Genomic DNA, 9,179 nt, shown 5'->3' on the forward strand with positions numbered 1-9,179 from the left:
TCTGATATGTTGCTATACGTTAATATTAGATATCCGCACCTAATTTTTTATAATCCAGTGGTCTGTGCTGATGCTAGCCATGTGCTATTGTTAACACACAGACATCTAGCTGAACAGGAGAATGAATGAGAAATTGAATACTGAGTCATGTGGGTAGTGACGTATCTGAACACACACTTGTAACGATGTAATAGGTTGTACCCGCCCCTAAAATAATCCTTGTACACTTACTGGGCGAGCTTAGTACTGAGAATACAATTAAGGTATGAGGGAGTTTGATTTTGATACGCTCATGATCTACTATATGGCTAAGTTTGTTTGCTAAAGTGGTGAGATATGAGACTGAGTTACTTTGAAAATGATGTTATGCTATATGTCATGTTGTGCATCCGTGTGAAGTGTTAAGTCAATACTCTATGGGATGGCACAGGTGCTGTGGGATTCATTGATTATTGTTTTACTTATTGGTTGGTAACAAGGGTGGGGCTTATACATTAAGCTTTATATGTTTGAGCTGCAATTCAGTTCAGGTTTGTCTGAGGAAGGGACACTGCTGTCCCAAAACATCACAATTAAAGGATGTTAAGCTGTCTCAAGTCCAGTGAGTACCTATTGTTTGATACCAGATTTGCAAATGTCATGACCCCATATATGCAATAGTATGCAAGAAAAAACACTAACACCAAAATTGGGTTGTAAAGGCCGCAGGTCCAGATTTATTATAAAACATTGTAACCATAAATATTTAAACCACTGTAAACAGAATATCTACAAAACCACTTTGTCACAAATATTCCACCTCCCCTGGACACCCAGGGGGTACACCCCCTTTTCACCATCAACTAATTCCACCCAGCAAGCACCCCCCGCATAACCCGCTGCAAAAAGCTGCCTAAATTACACTTTATGATCACAGAGGGCTCACTTTCTGTCTCACCCCCTCTTATCTAACTTCCTAACCCCAACCCACTAACCCTCCCCCATGAGGGTCAAAAGCCCTCCCCGCTGGATTGCTCATGATCCGGGCTCACTGTAATTTTCCTTCTGTGATATTAACTGCTATACAAACTCATACCTCCCAACATTTCAAAATTCAAAAGAGGGACAGCCCCCCCCCCCCCCCCACAGCAAAAGTGTGAAATACGGTGGGGATTAAAAAAAATCATAAGACCAAAGCAATATAAATAAAATTCTTAATAAAGTCATATATTTTAATACTCTTAGGCAGCAAATCAAACACAAGCTCAAACCACTGGTATAGCTATGTGAGCTCTGTATTTATCTTTGCAGAGACAGTGCTAAATATTTTGTATCTTAATTGGACATTTAATAAAATATTCTTTAAAACTGTTCTCTGCATTCCCCTTTAATATTCTAGATTCTGGCCTTTAAAGTCAGCAAAAATGGACAGTACCACAAGCTATACATATACATGTTTACACACTCAAATACACAGACACACACACTACATTATTATTCATTATTCATGCAGACACACGCACATTACATAGCTTACACATATACATGCAGATACACACTACATAGCTTACACATATACATGCAGATACACACACACACACTACATAGCTTACACTTATACATGCAGATACACACACACACACTACATAGCTTACATTTATACATGCAGATACACACACACACTACATAGCTTACACTTATACATGCAGATACACACTACATAGCTTACACATATACATGCAGATACACACACACACACTACATAGCTTACACTTATACATGCAGATACACACACTACATACCTTACACTTATACATGTAGATACACACACACACTACATAGCATACACCTATACATGCAGATACACACACACACTACATAGCTTACACTTATACATGCAGATACACACACACTACACAGCATACACTTATACATGCAGATACACACACTACATAGCTTACACTTATACATGCGGGTACACACACACACACTACATAGCTTACACTTAAACATGCAGGTACACAAACACACACACACACACACACTACATCGCTTACACTTATACATGCCGATACACACACACACTCCATAACTTATCACTTATACATGCAGATACACACACACTACATAGCATACACTTATACATGCAGATACACACAGACACACACTACATAGCTTACATTTATACATGCAGGTACACACAAACACACACTACATAGCATACATGTATACATGCAGATACACACTTATACATACAGATACACACACACTACATAGCTTACACTTATACATGCAGATTTATACACACACTTATACATACAGATACACACACACACTACATAGCTTACTCTTATACATGCCGATACACACACACACTACACAGCATACACTTATACATACAGATACACACACACACACACTACATAGCTTACACTTATACATTCAGATATACACACATTACATAGCATACACTTATACATACAGATACACACAAACACTAAATAATATATGGGTATCTGTAATTCATTGTATGGGGTCCTGGGGTTGGCAAGCACATTAGCTGGCAGTCTGAGGCTGCCACTGTTCGTTACCCTGGTGTTAGCACTGCTCATCATATAAAACTGAAAGCATGCTGGGTATTATCACCAGGGGTTAGACATCATCACTACCAGAGGCTAAAGGTCACCATTACCTGAGGTCAGAGGGTATACAGCCTTCTTACTCCTGCTTAACCCACACACCATTCCTTTTCCACAGGGAATCTAACAGGTATCTAACCCTGTTAGAGAAAAGCCAGTTGCTTCTGAGTATGGGCCCAATAAAATAAAAAGAAATGCATATGGCAAACAACCCGGGACAGCGGGACAGACCCCTAAAATCGGGACTGTCCCTCAAAATTGGGACTGTCCCGCGAAAATCTGGACAGTTGGGGGTATGCAAACTACTGCACAGATTTAAAGGAGCAGACTGGAGATACAATGGTTACTACTCACCATGATGTTGCTTTTCTTCCTGTATTTACAACTCTTTTCAGAGTTGTTCTCTTGTTTTAACCCTTTACAAGTACCATTTGATGAAGCTTCACATTTTCATACTACAAGCCTCCATCTTGGTGCTCACATATTTTTCCACCCTGTGACAGAAGTGGTGAACGTTCACAGATCAGTGATGTTGCCAGCTTTTTACAGTGTATCATGCACTACATTTATGTAGTTTTTATACACAGTGTAAAAGTAACATAAGATATATAAATAGACCATATAAATGATATACAGCAATGCAGGTACTGCAAAGATGTAAAGCTCCTACTCTGTAACATGGACACTAACCAGAAGTACATAATACAACTGTGAGAATTCCAGCAACATCACTGATCTGTGAATGTGCACTACTTCTCTCAAAGTGCAAGAATACCTAGGTTCCAAGATGGCTTATCAGATTAGGGGTTATGGGGAGACTTGATCGGCCACAGCATCTATTAGTACCGTCTTATATGTAATAAGGGATAAGCTCTCCAAGCATCTTTGCTCATATTTTATTCACACAGTTCAATGAAAAAGTATGAAAGAAGTGCACTCACTCAATCTTTTTTGCCGTCACATACAGTAGTGTTAGTTGCTTCAACTAAGACTCTAGCATGGGAGCCAAAATGTCAGTTGCCTAAGACTGTGCTCCCTTTCTTGTTGTCTGCTGATGCACTTTTTAAGGACCATTAATAAATATGAAGTTTTAAGCAGATTGGTGCTCCTACAGTGTATGAAGACGTGGAGCTTAAAAAACAGTACCTTTAAGGGGTTAAAGAAGACAGCTTTGATGGGAAAAACAAAATCATGATGTAGTTGTGCCCAGCAGTTTAAAATTAAAGTGAACTGTAAAATTAGTTTCAGTTTAGTGTGTTTACATTGACTTGTTATACAAGCTGCAGAGTTTAAAATGTATAAAAAAATTGTTTCTTTAGGAATATTCTACATATGAAATATCTGCCTCTGATAATTGAAACCTCAACCTAATAAAATGGGCTGAGCTTCCATGAAGAGCAGACCTCACTAGCTTACTTCTCTATATAGCTGTGCGCAGCAGATTTTATTAGGGTGTGTGCTGAGGGATTTTTTTTTTGGTGACAAAATACGGGAATAGAAAGGACATTAATTTTAATTCACATTGGATATCTCTTGCACTAAGTCCTACAATCTTATTCTTGCACATCATGAGAGCAGCAGTGCAGTGAAGACAGAAGAGGCACTCAGGTTGCTGTCTCCCTCTTTCTGGCAGATTGGACGGAGAGGGGATTGCAAGTATTGAAGGTTCTGAGTAGGGTTGCCACCTTTTCTGGAACAAAATACCTGGCATGCTCATTAGCATAAATATGCATAAATAATTATACAGCATAACTGAGAAACTAAGCTCCTAGGACTGATTTAAATTATCCATTGGCTTATAATTAGATTCAAATACATTTAAAAGAAGTTTTAACATGATAGCATCTTTATTTCTAGATGTAATCTTTATTTTCTCCCAGTTGTGTCATTCAGCATAGTCTGGAGTTGGCTGGATTAGAGTGCCTGGGCACACCTGGCACACCCTCTCTATATTTACACCAAAGGCTTGTTACTTTATCTCTCTATACACAGTTAGACCAACAATTTAATACACTGTATCAGAGAATTAAATCATTGGGAACACATTTAAGGGGAGGAAAAAAATCTCAGTACTCTATCCCTTTAATGATGTTTTAAAGGGACAGTCAACACCAGAATTGTTGTTGTTTTAAAAGATAGATAATCCCTTAATTACTCATTCCCCAGTTTTGCATAACCAAAACAGTTATAATAATACACTTTCTACCTCTGTGATTACCTTGTATATAAGCCTCTTATTTCAGTTCTTTTGACAGACTTGAATTTTAGCCAATCAGTGCTCACTCCTTGGTAAATTCACATGCATGAGCTCAATGTTATCTATATGAAACACATGAACTAACGCCCTCTAGTAGTAAAAAATGTAAAATGCAGAGGCGGCCTTCAAGGTCTAAGAAGTTAGCATATGAACCTCCTAGGTTTAGCTTTCAACTAAAGATACAAAGACAACAAAGCAAAATTTGTGATAAAAGTAAATTGGAAAGTTGTTTAAAATGACATGCCCTATCTGAATCATAAATATTTTTTTTTGGCTTGACTGTCCCTTTAATTTTTTTAAAAAAAAGTTGTTTTGTTTATCATCGTCGATCAATTTTACATTTCCATATCAGTTTTCGTGCGAATTGGACTGAAATATGGAAATCACTCATATTTAGCACAAACATTGATTTAGCGCACATGAACACTTAGTAATCTGATGGCGCGTTATTGAAATGGTACACATAAAATATAAAAAAAAAATAATAAAATGTATTAAACATACTGTAAAATATATAGATATTTTCTATGGATTATTTACAATATTTTACAGTATGTTTAATAATTTTTAATAATGTTTATTTTCTGATACTGTTCATCAAAATGCATACATATCTATATCATATATCTATAGGAATAGATCTATAGGTATACAGTAGGTATATACATATATTTATTTATAAATACAATTATATTAAAAAAATATTCTGCTATGTGAAGAACATTGGAATGTGAAATATTAATATTTCATGTCGGGTTTAGCGCTCTTAAAACAATGTTGTCGGGTAGCGTGCGAGTATGGGTGTTGTCGGGTTTAGCGCTCTTAAAACAATGTTGTCAGGGTAGCGTGCAAGTATGGGTGTTCGTTTTATTTTAAAATTTTCGCACTCCATTGACTTCTATGGGAATAATTTAATGCGGTCGCATTGTACGCATTGTAATACGAGCGTAACACGACACAAGCAGAAAGCCTCCGTCTAGCGGAGTTTAAGTGTGAGAGTAATTTAGGCCTATATGGGGTAGAGTATTTAAACTTTATTTTGGTGAACATCTATTTGGTAGATTTGGACATAAGTAAGTGTGCGTTTGCTATAACTTTAAATTAATAGCACACAAAAAATATAAAGAATTAAATGTTTGGTTTGTGGAATATGTCTCAGAAGCTACATTAATAAATGTACACTGAAGCTCATACACACTGAGGAAAAAAATACATTATTACATTTAATCCACATGTGTTTTCATTGTTTTTATAACCTTTTCATGCAATTTAGAGGCTGCAGTGGATCCTGCAGGATTCTGAACTTTGACCCAAAGCATTCTACACAGTGATTGCTCATTGTAGGAGCTTACTTATATCTTCTTCTAACTGCCCACAGCGAAGGAGGTAAGATAAGCTTTACTAAAATAAGCAATGCCCCATGATTACAAAACTATACAAAGTTTGCAAACAAAAGGCGGCAGTGATCAATGTCTCTTGGTGCACAGCTAGGAGTGCAAATTGCTTGTTTGCTCAGCCAGTGCTTGTGGTGTGCACACATGGGCAAACAATGCTCGTGCATGATATTTGTGCAAGTCATATGTTAGGATATTGACACCCTTTAATAAAATAAATATCATTAATCTGTGTCTTTTCAACTTTATTTTTTTTTTGGTCTCTTGTAATTTATTTAAATGACACCATTTTACACTCTTTCAGTTCTTTACAAAATACTTACCAATAAAGCTTTTTATCCCCCATTCAACAATGAAACTCCTGCTGTTCCAGTTTTGCATTAAAGTGAATGTGGCTTTTGTTCCCTAGGCTTCTCCTCATTTTGACCTGTTGTTAGTGCTGGTGCACAAGCACCAACACTGCACCACTTATGTAACCGCCCCATTTCTAAATGTGCACAAGAGAACCAAGGTTTCAATATGGCAGCACCCAATAAAAATGAGACCTTTTACAAGGTAATAAAGGTATCTGACACAAAAGACCCGATGATCTAAAGTTCTCCTCTATGCCAAGTTTATCTAAGATGTCTCTTCAGTACTGTGAGGTCCATCAAAGAAATTTAGAAAGGGAATTTTTTTCTTGAGAGCTGTTTGTCTGGCTATGCAGGGTTCTAGCTGTGAAGGATAGACACCTACAATGCAATAAAATGCTAAAAATCAGGTCTTTATGCTGTTATGACCAGATACATTCTGTTGGTAATGCCTTGGAGAACTCAGTTCTTTGAATATAGAGCTTATCAGCTTCTTATTAAAGACTACTTCAGCAGCAGAACACTGCACCAAAACCAACAATGGCTGATGAGCTTTATGACCAGAAATATCCTATTCGTATGTAGAGAACAGACATAAACTGTCTGCTTAATACAGAGTCTGAGCCCTGTTTTAATGCTGCTGACTTCATGAGAACTGGGAGATATTTCTGCATATTTTGATATTTTTGAGGTTGCAAACTTCTTTGGTATTGAATGGATGTGGATGCGTCTAGCTCCAGAGTACAAAGTGCATATAATTTTGATTCAAGGATCCAAATCCATATTGATGCTACCTTTATTATAATTGGACCTGTACTTTCAGACCTAGACTGTCCTTGTCACCAGATTGACATGTTTAAGAAAGCTCGCTGGACTGTGGTAACACCCCTACTCCACTTATCTCTGATGATCATCCCCTGTAGATGTCTACAAAATGGCTTTCCATAAATGTCTAAATGTTGGTGGATGCCAATGAGACATTTCATAAAATGTTTGAGAAACTTGGCATCTCCTCTATCAAAGTGAGTATTCGCCATGCAAATTCATTAGGGGGTGGATTCAACTGTTGGCCATGCAATATTCATGGTCACAAAACCCTGCAGTTCTATTTCAGCTAAACTAGACTGGAAAAGAAAACTTGAATTACATTTTCAGTGCCGAAATATGTTTGTTTTTTTAATGAAAATCACATTTTTCTGGGCATGGGGGGGTTACAAAGCAAAGTTGGGCTAATTTACATGATGAAAACCTCTCTGGCGAAAGTTAATATAAGGTAATATTTTTTTCTCTTTAAAGTAATGCTATTATAATTAATACAACATTATTATAAAACATTAAACATTATTGCACAACAGTTACACTTAAATAATCAGTAAATACAATATAATTGCATAATTAACAAGTGCATAATAATAAAAAAAACAATGCAATAACACAATTTAACTGAATTTTTACTGACCAATTCATTTTTTCCTCTTGTATCATGTGACAGCCATTGGCCAATGGCTGAATCGTATACATGAACCCTTGTGCAAATGCTTAGTTGGAGCGGGTGCCTCAAAAAGTATGCATATAAAAAGATAGTGCAAAATTTGATAATGGAAGTAAATTGGAAAGTCTTTTAGAATGGCATACTCTGTCTGAATCATAAAAGTTTTATTTTGACTTTAGTGTCCCTTTGAGGTTTCCACTGAATATTTAAAGGGACAGTCAACTAAAAAAATCTTATTGTTTAAAAAGATAGATAATCCCTTTATTACCCATTCCCCAGTTTTATACAGAAAACATGGTTATATTAATACAATTTTTGCCTCTGTGATTACCTTGTATCTAATCCTCTTCTGACAGCCCCCTGATCACATGACTTTTTATATATTCTCTATTGACTTGCATTTAAGCCAATTAGTGCAGTGTCATCCACAACCCACAGACAATGATATCTATAAGGCTCACATGAATTAACACTCCCTTTTTGTGAATAGCTTATAAAAAAGCATGTGATAAGAGGCTGTCTTTAGTAGCTTAGAAACTGGCAGAAATTTGGGGGCGAGATTACATATGCAGCGCAGGTTTCAGTGCAACTGCTGAAACCCGCGTCGCCCATAAGTTCACCTCGCACATCGGGTAAATTACATATACAGCGCCGTCGGATAAACTGGCGATGTTCAGAAATGTGCGCAAATACACATGTAAAAAAATGTTACATTGCCCGTAAAAGTCTAACCCGCCTCCCAAAAATAAACCCGACATGTCAAAACCCCTAATCTTCCATCCCCCCACATTGCAACTAATAATAAAATCGATTAACCCCTAAACTGCCATCCCCCCACAGCACAATATACCTAATAAATGTATTAACCCCTAATCCGCTATCCCCCCACAACGCAATATACCTAATTAACCTATGAACCCCTAAACCACCATCCCCCCACAATGCAAAGAACTAATATAATAACTAAGCCCCCTAACCTAACACCCCCTAAGTTAACCCCAATTACATAAAATGAAAAAAAAAGACTATGTTACAAATAAATAAATTAAAAATTACAAAAATAAAAAA

At 36.8% G+C, this 9,179-nt stretch overlaps 1 pseudogene; it reads left to right on the forward strand.

Annotated features, from left to right (window-relative positions):
• The first annotated feature begins 7,067 nt into the window (after positions 1 to 7,067).
• On the forward strand, positions 7,068 to 7,737 carry LOC128664463 (glycine amidinotransferase, mitochondrial-like; annotated as a pseudogene).
• Positions 7,738 to 9,179: the final 1,442 nt, after the last annotated feature.

This window comes from Bombina bombina, chromosome 6 (genome assembly GCF_027579735.1).
Source record: "Bombina bombina isolate aBomBom1 chromosome 6, aBomBom1.pri, whole genome shotgun sequence".
Taxonomy (NCBI): Eukaryota; Metazoa; Chordata; class Amphibia; order Anura; family Bombinatoridae; genus Bombina; species Bombina bombina.